General features: G+C 39.8%; 1 protein-coding gene across 1 annotated transcript in view; it reads left to right on the forward strand.

Annotated features, from left to right (window-relative positions):
* Window positions 1-13374: 13374 nt before the first annotated feature.
* LOC137240619 (uncharacterized) overlaps window positions 13375-19141 on the forward strand; it is a 507794-nt gene continuing 502027 nt past the window's right edge. The window contains exon 1 of the mRNA XM_067767109.1: window positions 13375-13540. The gene's annotated coding sequence lies outside the window, so the exon portion shown is untranslated. The remainder of the gene's footprint in view (window positions 13541-19141) is intronic.

Genomic DNA, 19141 nt, shown 5'->3' on the forward strand with positions numbered 1-19141 from the left:
CACTAGTTTCTTTGAGCACTGTCGACAAATTAATGAGAAAAAACAAAAAAAAATGCCTAAGAACGTGCATGTTTGTAAGAATAAAATGTGGATAACCCCATAAACTAATACTTGGGACTTTTTTGCACCACTTTAAGTAACTTATAAGAGATTTGGGAACTTACAAACTTTTCGTGGGACAATAGTGGCCCTGGAGGGTCGAAAGGGTAAATTTGATACCCATATAGTACAAACTCATCCTAGAGTCACCCATGGTCCACCTTTATGGCGATATTTCGAAACAGCGTCCACCTATAGAACTAAGGCCAACTCCCTTTTAAAATACTCATTAACACCTTTCGTTTGATACCCATATTGTACAAACGCATTCTAGAGTCACCCCTGGTCCACCTTTATGGCGATATCTCGAAAAAGCGACCACCTATACAACTACCACCACTCCCTTTTAAAACCCTCATTAATACCTTTAATTTGATACCCATATCGTACAAACAAATTCTAGGGTCACCTGGTCCACCTTTATGGCGATATCTCGAAACGGCGTCCACCTATGGAACTAAGGATCACTCCCTTTTAAAATACTCATTAGCACCTTTTTTTTGATACCCATATTGTACAAACAAATTCTAGGGTCATCTCTGGTCCATCTTTATGGCGATATCTCGAAACGGCGTCCACCTATGGAACTAAGGATCACTCCCTTTTAAAATACTCATTAGCACCGTTTTTTTGATACCCATATTGTACAAACAAATTCTAGGGTCACCCCTGGTCCACCTTTATGGCGATATCTCGAAAAAGCGACCACCTATACAAGTACCACCAATCCCTTTTAAAATACTCATTAGCACCTTTATTTTTTGATACCCATATTGTACAAACAAATTCTAGAGTCAACCCTGATCCACCTTTATGGCGATATCCCTAAATGGCGACCACTTATAGAACTATTGCCCGCTCCCTCATAAAATACTCTTTAATGTCTTTCACTTGATACACATGTCATACAAACACATTCCACGATTTCCCTCGGTTCATTTTCCTACATGGTTATTTTCCGTTATGTTGTCACCATAGCTCTCAACTGAGTATGTAATGTTCGGTTACACCCGAACTTAACCTTCCTTACTTGTTTATTATAAAAGTGAATTTTTGAATGTGTTTGCAAGAGAGTGTGGGTTCCCAACCACAGTAAAAGCACCTTTCTAATTATTTATTAAACGTTATAACTGTAGACAAATGTTATATCCAGTGTAGTTCATTAGGTAGCGGTTGATCAAACATTATAAGTGTGTTGACTTTACGACATACTGTATATACATTACCCTGCTTGCATGCTGTTATATGTACAATAACAGATAATTGTCAAAATTGGTTGACTAAATATGTATATAAATATTTTTTTAGACAAATGTCAACAAACGAATTTAATAGGGGGGATTCGCTTCGTTGTTGTTGTTGTTGTTGTTGTTGTTGTTGTTGTAGCAATAACGTTACTCTTCGAAGGCTTTGGGGAGTGTTATCGATGTGATTGTCCTTTCCGGATGCAGATCCGGTACGCTCCGGTAACACAGCACCATTAAGGTACTAGCCCGGCCACCTCGAGAACGATTTATATGGCCACATTAAAACTTCAGGCCATCCCTCCTCCCCACCCCCAAGTTCCATGAGGAGCTTCGTCTTGCAACCTGTTGCACCGAATACATGGATTGCAAAGTTGCGACAACAAGAAGTTGTATGGTAGAAAATGAAAAGCAATCCTGCTTCAAAGTTATTTCTTTCATTTCGCTCACGAAAAAATTGAGCAATTGGTTTAATGTTTTTTCGTCGTATATTATTATTTTATGTGTTGGTTTTTTGACACTTCTCACTGATGGATGTCAGTTCGCAATGGTGTGAATTCCGTAAACACTTCAATACAAAGCGTGTACCCCTAAAATCTATAGTAGGGCGGTCGATTTGTGGGGAGGCAAAAAAATCACCCATTGCTCTGTGAAAATCATATTCTAGGGACCAAAATAAGAAACTTTGTCGAAGGAACCATACCTCTAAAACGAATTCTGATGTCCCCCCCACCCCAATTTGGGCTCGATTGGATCACTCTAAATGGGTCAAAGTGGGATTTTTCAAAATTTGCCCCTACCCAAAAGTTCGACCCAAATTGGGGTGGGGCACCAGAATTCGTTTTAGAGGTATGGTTCCTTCGGCAAAGTTTGTTATTTTGATCCCTAGAATACGATTTTCACAGAGCATTGAGCGATTTTTAAATCGACCCGCCCTAATCTATAGGGTATAAAATAAAGTTATGCTCATATTCCTAAAGTAAAAGCTAGAGAAATGTTTTTAATTATTTGCATGGAAATAGTGACAGCCAAACATTTTTGACGTTTGACGGCACATGTTGGTTGATGAATATAGAACTTTAATATATTCTATTGAAGTTTTTACCTTTAGTGATTTGCTTTGTCACATTTTCTTCAAAAAACAAGGAACCATCCCCGTAGTACAGGTTTAAAAGTAGGATACAATTCCTTCTCTTTCTAACACACTGCCGTTTGACACTGAACGAAAATAAAAAGTAAAATAAATTAAATTAAAATAAAGAAATTAAAAATCAATAAAAGAAAATTAGTAAAGTAAGAAACCGAAACACTAGAAAAGGAAGGAAAGAAAGAAAAATAAAAGAAAGGCAAGAAAAAAGACAGAAAAGGAAAGAAGTGAAAGGAAAGGAAAGGAAAGGAGAGTAAAGGAAAGGCAATAATAGGAAAGGACGTAAAAAAAAGGAAAAGAAAGGCAAGAAAAAGAAAAAAGAAGAAGAAGAAATGAAAAAGGAAGGAGAGAAAAAGAAAGAAAATAAAAGGAAAGGAAAAGATTGGAAAAAAGGAAAGATTATGGCGTATTATTGTTCTAGGTGGTGTAACAATTGACCACTGCAACGGTTGAATTTCAACCACTGGGCAAACTCTCGTATGGATAATAACGCGATGTTTAGTGCAGTGGTCGGTGTGGTGATCGAAATGCCTCACGCTGATGGCGGCAGCTGTGGATCACAATCTGCGCAAATTTGCCAGAAGTGCTCACGAATTGGTGAAAAATGTAGTATTCTTATATAGTGGTGAAGAATACCCCTTCAAAGGCCGTACAAGTTATAATATTGCTATTTACGGAACCCCTACCGTTGTTCGTGACCCATGCAACTTCTTCGTATATAATAAATAAGTTATTTAGATTGTCAAATGAAGTCTCGACAGTTTTTACTTCAATTGTAGCAGTGTTGGAACTTCTAGTGGAATATTAGTTTATGTACACAAAATTTAGGCGAATTCGTATCCAGATTTGCCGCCGGAACAGAGCCATGTGTTCTGTGACTAAAAACTACCCTTGAAGAGATTTACAAGGTATAATCTTAACAGCTGCCGCCTTGACCGTCCTGATGTCACGTTGTTTAAATTAATCCCAAATTATTAAATAAAGGGACCATTTTTGGTCCAAATGAATTAAAGTGGCAACCATGAAATTAGGTAAACTCCCACCCAACTTTAAAATTAGACGTATTTTTCATGCAAGTATGTGTCAAATTTGAGAAGAATAAGCTTTTGTTTATTTTTTATACTCCCGATCCAATTTGTATAAATAGGGCTTACAAATGTTTTCTTGCTTTACTTTATAATTAACAAGCGGCGGAAAAAGTCACAAACTGAAGTGAATCTACGAATTCATTTCGCGCTCCTATACGTCGTGTTAACTGCTTTTTGACCTGCACAAATTCGGATTGTTAATGGAAATTCTTCGAGTACAATATTATCCGTAATATTCGAAGATTTTCCATTAACATTGCAATTTTGTATAGGTAAAAAGCCAGCTAAGTACGACGTACAGCAGCGCGAAACGAATTCGCAGATTTATTTCAGATTGTGACTTTTTCCGCCACTTCTTATTTATTAAGTAAAGCAAGAAAGCATTTGTGAGCCCTATTTATGCATACTGGATCGTGTCAATAACAAATAAACAAAAACTTATTCATCTAGATTCCAGGAATTTGACACAAACTTGTATGAAAAATACGTTTAAATTTATATAGATAGAACTTAACCATGATGCAATTACAAGGTGACTGACCTTGGCAGCTTCTCTTTCTAATCCGCCATCTTGAACTCCCACTCTGAAATTCGATTTGCCTCTTTGCGAAACTGTTTTTTTCATTCAGAGTAAAAATTGTAGTAAAAACCATACAAATTTATTTTCCTGGAAAAGTTTGAAACGGCATCACTTTTTTTCTCCAACTTTGTTTTGTGTTGACTTTTCTATCGTTCAAACTAGTGATATTTCTAAATAAATGTATTGTTTATTCAACAAAATTGTTTAAATTTGCCAAATTTTCGGCCGTAAATACTAATCGTAAATACGGATCGTAAATACTAATATAGGCAAATTTATATACCAAATTTCAGGCAAATCGAATAGGACGTATGTATGTAAATAGGTATGTGGATATTATTAATTCATTCTCTATTTCGGCTTCGCATGCATATTTATCAGTTTTCTCAGGTTGATGCGACTGAATCGAATATCACAATGAAAATTACTTTAGAGCTCTCAGCAACAGCTTTCATCTCATATCCATATTACCCGCATGGGGTATCCGGGTCCACGTTTTGGCCTATATTTTGAGACCTTAGTCACCAAGCTGTATAATATATTACTCTGTACTAAAGCAACAGCTTTCATTTGATAACCATATTATATAAACACATTCTAGGGATATCTGTGTCCACGTTTGAACAAAATCGACCGACGCATCTCTTCAAACACCGGCGACAAACTAACACACATTTTAGCCTTTCCTTTTATATATATAGATTTTTGTTTTTCACACTTCCCTATAATATTAAAACGAAATGCAGACATTCGTTGCTTTTGAAATTAGGCTTAAAAATTGCACATGGAACAACTAAAAACTCTCCTGAATTTAAAAAAATGTCTTAGTACTTCTAAATCCCCCTTCTCTCCGGGCCTGGTGATTTGCTATATTTGATATCATTCGCTATAATTTTTTTATTGTTTAATTAAACACCAACCAGTTACACGGAAGTATATCCGCACCACCTGAAAATATGAGTGCCGGTGCGTATACGTAACATTTTATTATTACGTATAAACATATCAAATAATTTGCAATAAAATAATATTGCAACTATAAACTGAGATATAACATATCCTATATTTCAAGTTAAATCAAATTACACACGGGGTGCAAAAGAAATTCAAAATCGGTTCAGTAGTTTAGGAGTCCATCGCGGACAAACAATGTGACACGTGATTTTTTTATATAAAGATAATGCTGATAGATATTATTTTAACCGTCCTGTTCATGAATAATTTTTCTCTTAGTTCGCATGGCTGGGTACACGGGTACCACAAGGCAGTTCATACGTGAGAACTACTAGTGGTACCTGGGTGTCCCAGCCATGAGAACTAGTAATAAAAAACTAATTTTAGTAATAAAAAACTAATTTATTAAAAAACCATCATTATGAAAGTATATTTGAAAAATTTTCTCCCCTTTTTGTAGAAAATTTATTCCCATAGGATGCCACAAAATTTTAACTCGTTTCTATTTGTAGATTATTTAAAAATGGCTTTTGAATATGCAAAAGGTACCCGGGTACCCATCTATGCACAGGACGGTTAAATAAGTTCTTATAACTCACGCCCTGTGAGTTTGGAACAGCTTATAGTCATCTTGATGGTCGAATCGAAGCGAAAATAGTTACAGTCTCTAGCACCCCATCCATTACTTCATCGTCAACGACAGAACGACGAAGACGTGAATCGCAGGACAGTAATGTTCCTGCTCCGCATATAAATGGTGTCTACTGAGAAATATAATTCTTATATAATAACCATCGAGTTTTATTTTTGCGTTATGCAATGCATATACTTTCTTTATATATTTGGAAACGTTGCTAACCACTTGTAAAGGAGCTATGTTGTTTTTGTTCCAAAGTTAAGTATTATTATTATTATTATATAATTAGGCTTAAAATAACAAAAGAGAGCACCAGCTGCTACCAAAGTTAAGTAAAACTAATTATACTATTTGTAAACCGACGGGCACATAAACGCAAACACGACGTGCAGCCCATTACGGTATAGCCATGCCAATGCTGACACACCTTGGAGATGAGGGGGTGAGCTATCCGACGCACATTTTCAAGTTATCGTTGAGGTCCATCTTCATTGCAGAACAATGGAAAAAGGCAAGGATAATTCCACTTTTAAAGTCTGGGAAACCAGGTAACGAAGGTGAGTTGTATCGACCGAAATCACTCCTTTCGATAGTAGGGGAACATATATTACGGACTGAACCAGGAAAAACCCCATCATAGGACGGTGCTCGTGGCACTCGACTTGCCGAAAGTGTTTGACACAGTCAACTACGGCACGCTACTCCAAGACATAGAAGGTGCACCCCTTCCTCCTTGTCTAAAAAGAAGGACCTCAAATTATCTGAATGGTCGGCAAGCATCGGTTCAATTTAGGAACGAAACTTCAAAGTCTAGTATAATTATACAGGGGGTGCCACTGGGTGGTTACCATCCACGATTCTGTTTTACTGATTTCTACATATCAAAGCTCTCTTCCACACCAGAAGGAGTTACTATTATTTCCCACGCCGGCGACTGCACGATAATGACAACAGGACCCGGCCCTCCAAAACACGAGTTAGTCTTTAGAATAAATCGCTATCTTCCCTGTATTTCTAGTTTCTTCGCCTCGAGCGACCTGGCACTATCACCGCCCATATACAGGGCCACTCTGTTTAGGAACATATGATGCAAATATTGGACTTCACGTCGATGGTGTTACGTTATCGAATGTCAGTCACCTAAAGATCTTAGGGATAACGTTCTATAACAAAATTACCTTCAAGTCACATTTCACCCGAAATTGTATCCAAAGTACAATGCCGCAACAAAATTCTTAAGTTGCTTACCGGCAGTACTTGGGGAAAAGATAATGGAACGCTGCTAGCCAATTGCAAAGCAATTGGCCGACCGCTCATCTGCTACGCGGCAGTTTGGTGGCCTAGTCTTAAAACCAAACACTGGAAAGGGGTGCAGGCCTGCTAAAATGCTGCGCTCAGAACTGTCACGGGATGTTTTCTTATGGCTCCTGACAGCATTATATAGTAAGGCAAAAGATCTCAAAATTATAATAACGAAATGCTGAAGGGACATTTTTTGCTTAGTCACAAACCAGGAAACTCTAGCAAACAACTGCTTGATCTAGCCCCGCCTCCAAGAGGGTTAAGGAAACATCTCTATAAGATGAGATCAGGCACCTACATACCAAGGAGCCTTAAGCAAAATCCATACAGAATCAGTAAACGCTTTTGTTGGGTCGCGGCCGGTGAACCACCTTATCAATAAAACTCAACAGGTTTATTTTCCTCAGTCAAAGAGGGCTCAGTTAAAATAGTGTTAAAATCAATCTGAAGATTGCCTTCAATCGTATTGAGTACTGTTATTTCGAAGTTATACCTTGCTAATGAAGACACCAATTTGTTTCTTACATTTGAAAAAATTTCAACCTGATGATTTTTAGTTAGTAGAGGGTCTACTTTTAATATTAATTTTCCTAGAGTGTTTAATGATTCTAAAATAATTGACAAATGTTTAACTACCGTTTCTGGTTTTATTGTTATGTTTTTATACTCAGTTGAGCAGAGCTCACAGAGTATATTAACTTTGATTGGATAACGGTTGTTTGTACAGGTATAAAGGAATCGAGATATATATAGACTTCCATATATCAAAATCATCAGTATCGAAAAAAATTCGATTGAGCCATGTCCGTCCGTCCGTCCGTCCGTCCGTCCATCTGTCCGTTAACACGATAACTTGAGTAAATTTTGAGGCATCTTGATGAAATTTGGTATGTAGGTTCCTGGGCACACATCTCAGATCGCTATTTAAAATGAACGATATCGGACAATAACCATTCCCACTTATTCGATATCGAAAATGTCGAAAAATCGAAAAAGTGCGATAATTCATTACCAAATACGGATTAAGCGATGAAACGTGGTAGGTGAGTTGAACTTATGATGCAGAATAGAAAACTAGTAAAATTTTGGACAATGGGCGTGGCACCGCCCACTTTTAAAAGAAGGTAATTTAGAAGTTTTGCAAGCTGTAATTTATCAGTCGTTGAAGATATCATGATGAAATTTGGCAGGAACGTTACTCCTATTACTGTATGTATGCCTAATAAAAATTAGCAAAATAGGAGAACGACCACGCCCACTTTTTAAAAAAAAATTTTTTTAATTCAAATTTTAAAAGAAAAGTTAATATCTTTACAGTATATAAGTAAATTACGTCAACATTCAACTGCAGTAATGACATGGTGCAACAAAATACAAAAATAAAAGAAAATTTCAAAATGGGCGTGGCTCCGCCGTTTTTCATTTAATTTGTCTAGGATACTTTTAATGCCATAGGTCGAACAAAAATTTACCAATCCTTGTGAAATTTGGTACGGGCCTAGATTCTGGGACGGTAACTTATTTCTGTGAAAAAGGGCGAAATCGGTTGAAGCCACGCCCAGTTTTTATACACAGTCGACCGTCTGTCCTTCCGCTCGGCCGTTAACACGATAACTTGACCAAAAATCGATATATCTTTACTAAACTCAGTTCACGTACTTATCTGAACTCACTTTGTATTGGTATAAAAAATGGCCGAAATGGAACTATGACCACGCCCACTTTTTCGATATCGAAAATTACGAAAAACGAAAAAAATGCCATAAGTTTATACCAAATACGAAAAAAGGGATGAAACATGGTATTTGGATTAGCTTATTGACGCAAAATATAACTGTAGAAAAAAATGAAATGAAAAAGTTCTGCAGGGCGAAATAAAAAAACCTTGAAATTTTGGCAGGAATACTGTTCGTGGTATTATATATATAAATAAATTAGCGGAATCCAACAGATTATATTCTGGGTCACCCTGGTCCACATTTTGGTCGATATCTGGAAAACACCTTCACATATACAACTACCACCACTCCCTTTAAAAGCCTCATTAATACCTTTAATTTGATACCCATAACGCACATACACATTCTAGAGTCACCCCCGGTCTGCCTTTATGGCGATATCTCGAAAAGGCGTCCACCAATAGAACTAAGACCCACTCCCTTTTAAAATGCTCATTAACCCCTTTCATTTGATAACCATATTGTACAAACACATTCTAGAGTCACCCCTGGTCCACATTTATGGCGGTATTTCGAAAAGGCGTTCACCTATAGAACAAAGACCCACTCCCTTTTGAAATACTCATTAAAACCTTTCGTTTGATACCCATATTGTACAAAAGCATTCTAGAGTCCCCCTGGTCCACCTTTATGGCGATATTTCGAAAAGGCGTTCACCTATAGAACTAAGACCCACTCCCTTTTAAAATGCTCATTAACCCCTTTCATTTGATACCCATATTGTACAAACACATTCTAGAGTCACCCCTGGTCCACCTTTATGGCGATATCTCGAAAAGGCGTTCACCTATAGAACTAAGACCCACTCCCTTTTAAAATGCTCATTAACACCTTTCATTTGATACCCATATCGTACAAACAAATTCTAGAGTCAACCCTGATCCACCTTTATGGCGATATCCCTAAATGGCGTCTACCTATAGAACTATGGTCCACTCCTTCTTAAAATACTCTTTAATACCTTTCATTTGATACACATGTCTTACAAACACATTCAGGGTTACCCTCGGTTCATTTTCCTACATGGTTATTTTCCCTTATGTTGCCACTGAGTATGTAATGTTCGGTTACACCCGAACTTAACCTTCCTTACTTGTTCTGCTTTTACTTTTTCTTCTGACAGTGCCTCATAAATTTGCTCCCATTTGTTCATTTCTGTTTTGAGAAGACATCATATCAGAGTATTTTTTGTACTCAGTTGAGCAGAGCTCACAGAGTATATTATCTTTGATTGGATAACGGTTGGTTGTACAGGTATAAAGGAATCGAGATAGATATAGACTTCCATATATCAAAATCATCAGTATCGAAAAAAAATTCGATTGAGCCATGTCCGTCCGTCCGTCCGTCCGTCTGCCCGTTTACACGATAACTTGAGTATATTTTGAGGGATATTAATGAAATTTGGTATGTAGGTTCCTGGTCACTCATCTCAGATCGCTATTTAAAATGAACGATATCGGACAATAACCACGCCCACTTTTTCGATATCGAAAATTTCGAAAAATCGAAAAAGTGCGGTAATTCATTACCAAATACGGATTAAGCGATGAAACTTTGTAGGTAAGTTGAACTTATGACGCAGAATAGAAAACAAGTAAAATTTTGGACAATGGGCGTGGCACCGCCAACTTTTAAAAGAAGGTAATTTAGAAGTTTTGCAAGCTTTAATTTTGCAGTCGTTGAAGATATCATGATGAAATTTGTCAGGAACGTTACTCTATATGTACGCCTAATAAAAATTAGCAAAATCGGAGAAGGACCACGCCCACTTTAAAAAAAAAATTTTTTTAAAGTAAAATTTTTACAAAAAATTTAATATCTTTACAGTATATAAGTAAATTATGTCAACATTCAACTCCAGTAATGACATGTTGCAACAAAATACAAAAATAAAAGAAAATTTCAAAATGGGCGTGGCTCCGCTCTTTTTTAATTAATTTGTCTAGCATACTTTTAATGCCATAAGTCGAACAAAAATTTATCAATCCTTGTGAAATTTGGTAGAAGCTTAGATTCTAGGACGACAACTTTTTTCTGTGAAAAAGGGCGAAATCGGTTGAAGACACGCCCAGTTTTTATACACAGTCGACCGTCTGTACTTCCGCTCGGCCTTTAACACGATAACTTGAGCAAAAGTCGATATATCTTTACTAAACTCAGTTCACGTACTTATCTGAACTCGCTTTGTATTGGTGGGTTTTTTCGAAGGCTGAGGTAGCACTCATTCAATCCAGGGTCAAGTAGAGGTCCCACAAACCCCCACTTAATAAGAACACAGTTGTTGTGTGTTAATGACGAATACACACACACACACGGCTTGACGGGTAGTGAAGGCAGCAGCTTTCCGTGCGAAGATGGCGGGGAAGGGAGGCGAGTGGCGGCTAACGGTCGTTGTAATAGCAGAGGGGTCGGTGCGGCGGTCGAACGGCGGGATCATCACGGCGGCCGGACGGTGGACAGTATTAGCGGACAGATTGGTACAGCGGTTTGCAGTGGCGGGATTAGCACGGCAGCTGGACAGCGGACAGTATTAGCGGACAGATTGGTACAGCGGTATGCAGTGGCGGGATTAGCACGGCGGCTGGACGGCGGACAGTATTAGCGGACGGATGGATGTAGCGGTATGGGCGCAGTGACGGCACCAGCGAAATGGATGGACGGTGATAAGGTAGCGGCGGCTGCGGGTTGCTGCTTCCTGCGAGGACGCTGTCACAGTTGCGGCAGCGGAGGGACCTGCGAGGAATGGCCGAAATCCGACTATGACCACGCCCGCTTTTTCGATATCGAAAATTACCAAAAACGAAAAACATGCCATAATTCTATACCAAATACGAAAAAAGGGATGAAACATGGTATTTGGATTGGTTTATTGACGCAAAATATAACTTTAGAAAAAACTTTGTAAAATGGGTGTGACACCAACCATATTAAGTAGAATGAAATGAAAAAGTTCTGCAGGGTGAAATAAAAAACCCTTGAAATCTTGGCAGGAATACTGTTCGTGGTATTATATATATAAATAAATTAGCGGTACCCAACAGATGATGTTCTGGGTCACCCTGGTCCACATTTTGGTCGATATATGGAAAACGCTTCCACATATATAACTACCACCCACTCCCATTTAAAAGCCCCATTAATACCTTTAATTTGATACCCATATCGTACAAACACATTCTAGAGTCACCTCTGGTCCACCTTTATGGCGATATCTCGAAAAGGCGTCCACCTATAGAACTAAGCCCCACGCCCTTTTAAAATACTCATTAACACCTTTCGTTTGATACTCATATTGTACGAAAAGGCGACCACCTATACAACTACCACCACTCCCTTTTAAAACCCTCATTAATACCTTTAATTTCATACCCATATAGTACAAACACATTCTAGAGTCACCCCTGGTCCACCTTTATGGCGATATCTCGAAAAGGCGTCCACCTATAGAACTAAGCCCCACGCCCTTTTAAAATACTCATTAACGCCTTTCGTTTTATACCCATATTGTACAAACTCATTTTAGAGTCACCCCTGGTCCACCTTTATGCCGATATCTCGAAAAGGCGACCACCTATACAACTACCACCACTCCCTTTTAAAACCCTCATTAATACCTTTAATTTGATACCCATATCGTACAAACACATTCTAGAGTCACCCCTGATCCACCTTTATGGCGATATTTCGAAACGGCGTCCACCTATAGAACTAAGGCCCACTCCCTTTTAAAATACTCTTTAACACCTTTCGTTTGATGCCCATATTGTACAAATAAATTCTAAGGTCACCCCTGGTCCACCTTTATGGCGATATCTCGAAACGGCTTCCACCTATGGAACTAAGGATTACTCCCTTTTAAAATACTCATTAACACCTTTCTTTTGATACCCATATTGTACAAAAAAATTCTAGGGTCACCCCCTGGTCCACCTTTATGGCGATATCTCGAAACGGCGTCCACCTATGGAACTAAGGATTACTCGCTTTTAAAATATTCATTAACACCTTTCTTTTGATACCCATATTGTACAAACAAATTCTAGGGTCACCCCTGGTCCACCTTTATGGCGATATCTCGAAACGGCGTCCACCTATGGAACTAAGGATTACTCCCTTTTAAAATACTCATTAACACCTTTCATTTGATACCCATATCGTACAAACAAATTCTAGAGTCCCCCTTTATGCCTATATCCCTAAATGTCGTCCACCTATAGAACTATGGCCCACTCCCTCATAAAATACTCTTTAACACCTTTCATTTGATACCCATATTGTACAAACAAATTCTAGAGTCAACCCTGATCCACCCTTATGGCGAAATCCCTAAATGGCGTCCACCTATAGAACTATGGCCCACTCCTTCATAAAATACTCTTTAATGCCTTTCATTTGATACACATGTCATACAAACACATTCCAGGGTTTCCCTCGGTTCATTTTCCTACATGGTTATTTTCCCTTATGGTGTCACCATAGCTCTCAACTGAGTATGTAATGTTCGGTTACACCCGAACTTAACCTTCCTTACTTGTTTTATTTCATTTTTATTTTCTCCTTTTCAGTTCTAGGTGGAAAAGAGTACTGCCTTATGATTTACAAGGTGAAAAACTTACTTTTATTAATTCAGAATGCGTACAACACTTGTATCTATACAATAAAGTACATATTAAATAAATACGTCAAGCAACATTAATTCTTAAACTCCTGAAAATTGTTCATATATGCCAGCCTGGGATTGTTGCAAGTGAGTATGTGGCTTGATTTAATTTACTTTTTTAAAGAAATGTGAGCCATACTTGTATTTTATGAAATGAAGCAGGTATATTATGTATGTATACATGTACATATATTAACGTAAATAAAGAAGGCTTCAATATCTTTGTATACCTAATAGCTTTCAGAACATGTTATTTTCTCGTGGATACTGTAATTGGCGCAATCGCTCCATTTCGTCCATAGCCTTCTCGTTGCGTGGTGTTGTTTCCATTAGTTTGGCACAATCGAGCTCTTCTATACGAGAACCATTCAATGATTTTACTCGGCTCAGTGCTACGTATGCCTGGCCTTTGGAGAAAAGTGCAGACCCTAGATACACCACTGCGTTATCCACCGTACACCCTTGCATTTTTATTTTTATTTTTTTCTGAATTGTTAAATAAACCTTACCTAAACTCTCAGCTAGGGAAAAAAACAAAGAAAAACGCAAGAATTAGTGCTGCGTCATTTTCGCTATTGCTTACATCAACTGCACATCCCCGACTATATTCAACTCCTCGCAAAACACCCTCACCGTGCTGTGCGCATATTCAACGAGCATTGTGGAAGAACCAAAAGGCTGCAACGAGGAATTGCAGGCCCAACTACTAGAAGTACGAACAAGTGGGAATAGACCTTATCACGGTGGTGTCGTGTTGACACAAGCGCAACGTAAATAATATCTAGTGAAGTAGGTCGGCGTTTCACAGCCACCCGCAGCGAGGAAAGTGTTAGTGATTCCGATACGGATTCGGACGGCACTGAGCTAAATGTGATGAGAATCATTGGTATCCGAAGATACACCCCTTTCTCTACGTTCACGAAGTACAATATCACCTTTGGAAAAACATCCAACACCACCTCTGCCTCCAGGGCCAGCAGTACGCTGCAGCATAATACAACGAAAGCCGGAAGTAGCGCCAGATCATCCAGAGGTTTCATTGCCACCAGGTTCAATCGATCACCTCGGACCAGAGCGCAGCAGCCACCAACAGTACCAGTACAGCGCGCCCAAGACCGCGCACCACAACCAACATCAGTGTCAACTTCACCGGCAAGGTCGGCTTCACCAGCGACAACACGCCGGCAGAGACCCATGGTACGTACTCTGTCGGCCATGTAAGTACCAGCACGGTATAAATTTAGATGTAATTACCCTACAAAAAATTATGGTCCTGAAACTTACCCACGCCATGCAAATGTGACTAAGAACATAACCTATGACTGTATAGTAACGGGTCAAACGGCGTGGAATGACTAGAGCATTTTTGCAGGGTAGTTAAACGAACTTCCAAGGGGTACTTAGAGGGTTTCATATAGCCCGGGTAAACCATTCGACAAGGGTCGAATTTTTTTGTCAAAATTACGACATTCCTTTTTTTTTGAATTATAAACATACAAGATGAACAGATAGTTTAACGTACTATAGAAGAAAAGTTACATATAAATGATTGCCACTATTTAAATTTGGCTTGTAAGATTTATCCAACCAAAAGAATTACCACATGAACACTCATGTTTGCAACTTAACAAGATATTAAAGAATGTAACCACAGTTTAGTATATTTACACATTTTAAAGGTTTGTTCACAAAGAAACAGGCAGTTTTGTCTCAGTCAGGTCAAGTAGCACCTGCCTGTTAGAACGCGTAACACTAATTCCGACATACGCCGTTTATTTGTGAATGCACCTTTTTTACATTATATTGAACCAAGCTCTTTAGATATAACCACGGTTGTATTCAGCAACTTACGAGAATAATTCCATTTACCTAATACCTACCTAAGCCTTAGCTTTACATAAAAAGAAAAACATACATTTTTTTTCAATCATTTTTAGAATATATTTTGTCACCTTAAGATGTCTAAATTTAGCTCTATACATTTTATGAATAATAAGCCGGCGCTATCACGAGAAACGTTTTAGCGATTCATTTTGGAGCTCACCCATAAAATGCTAGAAAAAAAAAAGGAAATTTTATGCACGAATCGGCTAGAAGATTTAAACTTTCTTTTCTTATATCATTCAAGTACAATATATATATATATATATATATATATATATATATATATATATATCTACACATATGAATTACTATTGCTAGCAATATTGTTCGAACCACCAGAAGAAGGTAATATACGTGCATATAATGCATAGCGCTATATAAAATTTATCTTTATTGCTTTTGTAACAAATTTTCTTAGTACATATTACATATTATTATTATCATTGTAATATGCGCGTTATACCAAATTGATATTTAGTTACACTCAAAAAAATAAGTTTTACCACAAAGCATATAATAAGTGATTAATGTAACAACGTACTAATGTAAGGGCTAAATGAGTAAGGGGCTAAACCATGTAACACTAAAATTGTATGTGCATAGATCAAGTATGTATGTATGTAACTTATATACACTCGCAACCAACGACACCAACACAATCACAAACCCCCTACGATGATAACCAAAACTAGCTAGAACTTTATATATATTTTTTTTGTATAATGAATTGTGAATAAATATTGTAATTAAAATGGGAATGTTGACTACCCTATTCTTTTAGAAGGCACTTAGGGCATACAGGTAAGGGGCCACCGAAAAATAGATGCGTTGGTGGCCATGGTTATTTGAGGGTGGGATAAATGCACCGGGCGTCGCAACAACACCCGCGGCGCCCCCAAGTTATATTCGGCCCTTTTCTTGTATTTTAATTTTCAGCTTTTTTTTATTTCCGATTTTCAGCGTTGGTAACCGGCCATGTCCGGTTCGGTAATTTTTTTTTTGAATTCTTGAATTTTTAAATTTAAATGTTATCGGGTTGTCCGTGGCATCCGGTTCGACCGGATGTCGTTTTGATTTGAATTTATAAGCGTTTTGAGTCGGTCTCTGCGCTTCTGTCAGTTTGTTTCGAATTTGACAGCAGTTCGTTTTGATAGGCATGATATGACCTTTTTTCTGTTTATGGCGCAGGAACAGTAAGGTTGGCAAGGACCCGCCCCAGCCGACAATGACTAGCCACTGTGCACCAACACATCATGCCGACCGCCTTCCTTACTGCTTCCAATGTAAATGCGTTTCCATAACAGATGGCGCCAAACGTGATTTGGTGCCCGAGGCGCTGTCGCGCTGGTCATTTTGGTCAACTTGTGAAGCTGACCATCCCATCAGTCCGAGGTGTGCAGCCGCAGGAGCAGCCACCTGCGTTGCGGTGGGATGGTTGGACGGATCAAGTTGACCAGAATGATCATCGATGACAGTTGCTGAGGGCGCCATAACAGATGGCGCCCAACGTGGTTCCTGAGGCGTCGGGTGCGAGGGTCACTCCTGGTCAACTTGTGAAGTTGACCATCCCACCAGTCCGGGGTGAGCAGCCGCAGGAGCAGCCACCTGCGTTGCGGTGGGATGGTTCGACCAGGGTGTCCGGAGTGATCATCGTCTCCGGTAGCTGAGGGATCCACGCGACTTAACGTCAAGTTATACGGAACTTTTTTTATTTCACCCGATGAGGCAGTGCTGCACGCACTAGATTTTTTTTGTAGCGGGGTTTTTTTGTTCCCGGAATGTTGTCCGTTAGTCGGCTTAGGTAATATATATGTCCGCTAATTGGGTTTCAATTTTTTTTTGTAATGTTAAATTTTTTTTTGCCGAATTTGTTTTGTTTTGTGTTGTCTGGAGTGGGTGTAGGTGTTGATAGGACCCCAGCTCATCCCACGTCTCAGGTGGCAACACATAGTGCCACCTGGATTGTGACGGGTTGAGCTGGGATTCAGAGTGGCACTCCTCCCTGTCCCACCAGACTGGGGGAGCGGTTCCGAAACCGCTCCACCCATTGCGGCGGAGGCAGGAGGGGTGTCCAGCGAGAATGGACGGGAGGCCTCAACACCCCCAACCAGTCCCAGGGGCAAGCCCCTGGAGACTGCCCCTGCGTTGCGGCTGGGCGTGTTGAGACCAACCCGTGTGTGCCTGGAGTGACCCTAGTGGCCCCAACCAGTCTCGGAGGGAGGCCTTAAGACCCCCTCGCTCTGCGGTTGGGAGCACTAAGGACAAGTATGAATGAGTTTATGTAATTTTTTTTTTCTTTTTTCGCCTGTAGCCCGAGTGCCTTCGGGAAGGGAATGTCAGCATTCCCATTGATTGCACGACACATTTAAATTGCTTAATCGCTTCTGTTTTTTTTTCAGCTTTTGAAAGTTTTATTCATTTTTTTGCGTATAAATTTATATACAAAAACCTTGTTGTTTGAATTCCTAACTGCCTTACGTGGCAAAAGTTTTTTTTTGACCTATAACTGACCATTTTTTTTTAATATGTCGCGCGACCAGTCGTTCGGGCAACCGGGCCGGAATACCCCGTTTGGTAGTGCAGGGAATTACCGGGGAAACCAGAACCGGGGCAGTAAAAATAGAAGGGCCTTCCCTCAGGCCAGGCGTCCCTTGGTGGTGCACACCCCAGTAGGCGGACAATATGGAGACCCCGCGTTAATAAACATGGGCTCGGACCTGAATGACCCTCGCGAGAAACTGGACGGACCTATAAGCACCAGTCACGTGAACGCGCACGATCTCTCGGGGCTAGTGGCCAATGTGGCGACCTACGCACCCGAAGGAGCTGGTGCTTTACCACCAAATCAGGAAATGGGAAATTTTGGAGACGCTTCAAGTGATCGGACGAATACCTTAGGAATGCAGGACGAAGCCACTTGTGGAGGCTCGTGGGTGGACGTGCTACACCAACTGTTCCAGGCTTCGCAGGAGGAAATGCGGAGAGAGATGGGCTCAATTAGAGCCAATATGGCCCAGCTCAACGCCGCTCTCGAATCCACGCAGCAAGCGAATCAGCAAAATAGGAACGCAAGTAGGATGGACCGTAACCCATTTCCAACGGGAGTACCACCAATGTACCCGACTCCAAGCAGCATAGCAGTAAAACCGCAGGAGCGGAAAATCGCATTCGACGGCACTGGGAGCGTAGCCGATTTCCTTTTCAAACTGAACACCTTGTGTGAGCGCACACAATGCCCTGACGAACAGATAATGGCTAGTTTCCATTTGTTCCTTTCTGGACGAGCCGAAGAATGGTACTGGCTGTTCACAAAACAAAACCCAAATGCGACATATGCCTTTTTGTGCTACTCACTGAAAAGGGAATTTGGCACTTTGAAGACTGACCACGAGATCATGATGGAGATCTCCATGCGGAAGCAAAAAGCAAGTGAGTGTTATGACGTGTTTCACGCGGACATAATCTCCTTGAATGCGCGCTTAAGGGAGCCAATATCGGAGCTTTTACTGATTGACATAATAAAAGGAAACGTCAACAGTAGCCTTAAGCTGATGCTTTTCAACGCAGATGTAAGGAACCTTCATGATTTACGGGATGTAGCACGCAGAGGTGAACCAGTGCTGAAAGAAAGGAAGCTGTTGGGAGCTACTTACCCAGGACGGCATGTAAGCGAAGCACGCGTGACAACCCCGGACATGAGGACGGAAAACGAGGACGGCGAGATGGATCCGCAGATAGAGGCGCTGGAATATCGACGCAGCAGAAGACCGGACTACTCGGGAATCCAATGCTGGAATTGCCAGG

The sequence above is a fragment of the Eurosta solidaginis genome, chromosome 2, assembly GCF_040869045.1.
Source record: "Eurosta solidaginis isolate ZX-2024a chromosome 2, ASM4086904v1, whole genome shotgun sequence".
Classification (NCBI taxonomy): domain Eukaryota; kingdom Metazoa; phylum Arthropoda; class Insecta; order Diptera; family Tephritidae; genus Eurosta; species Eurosta solidaginis.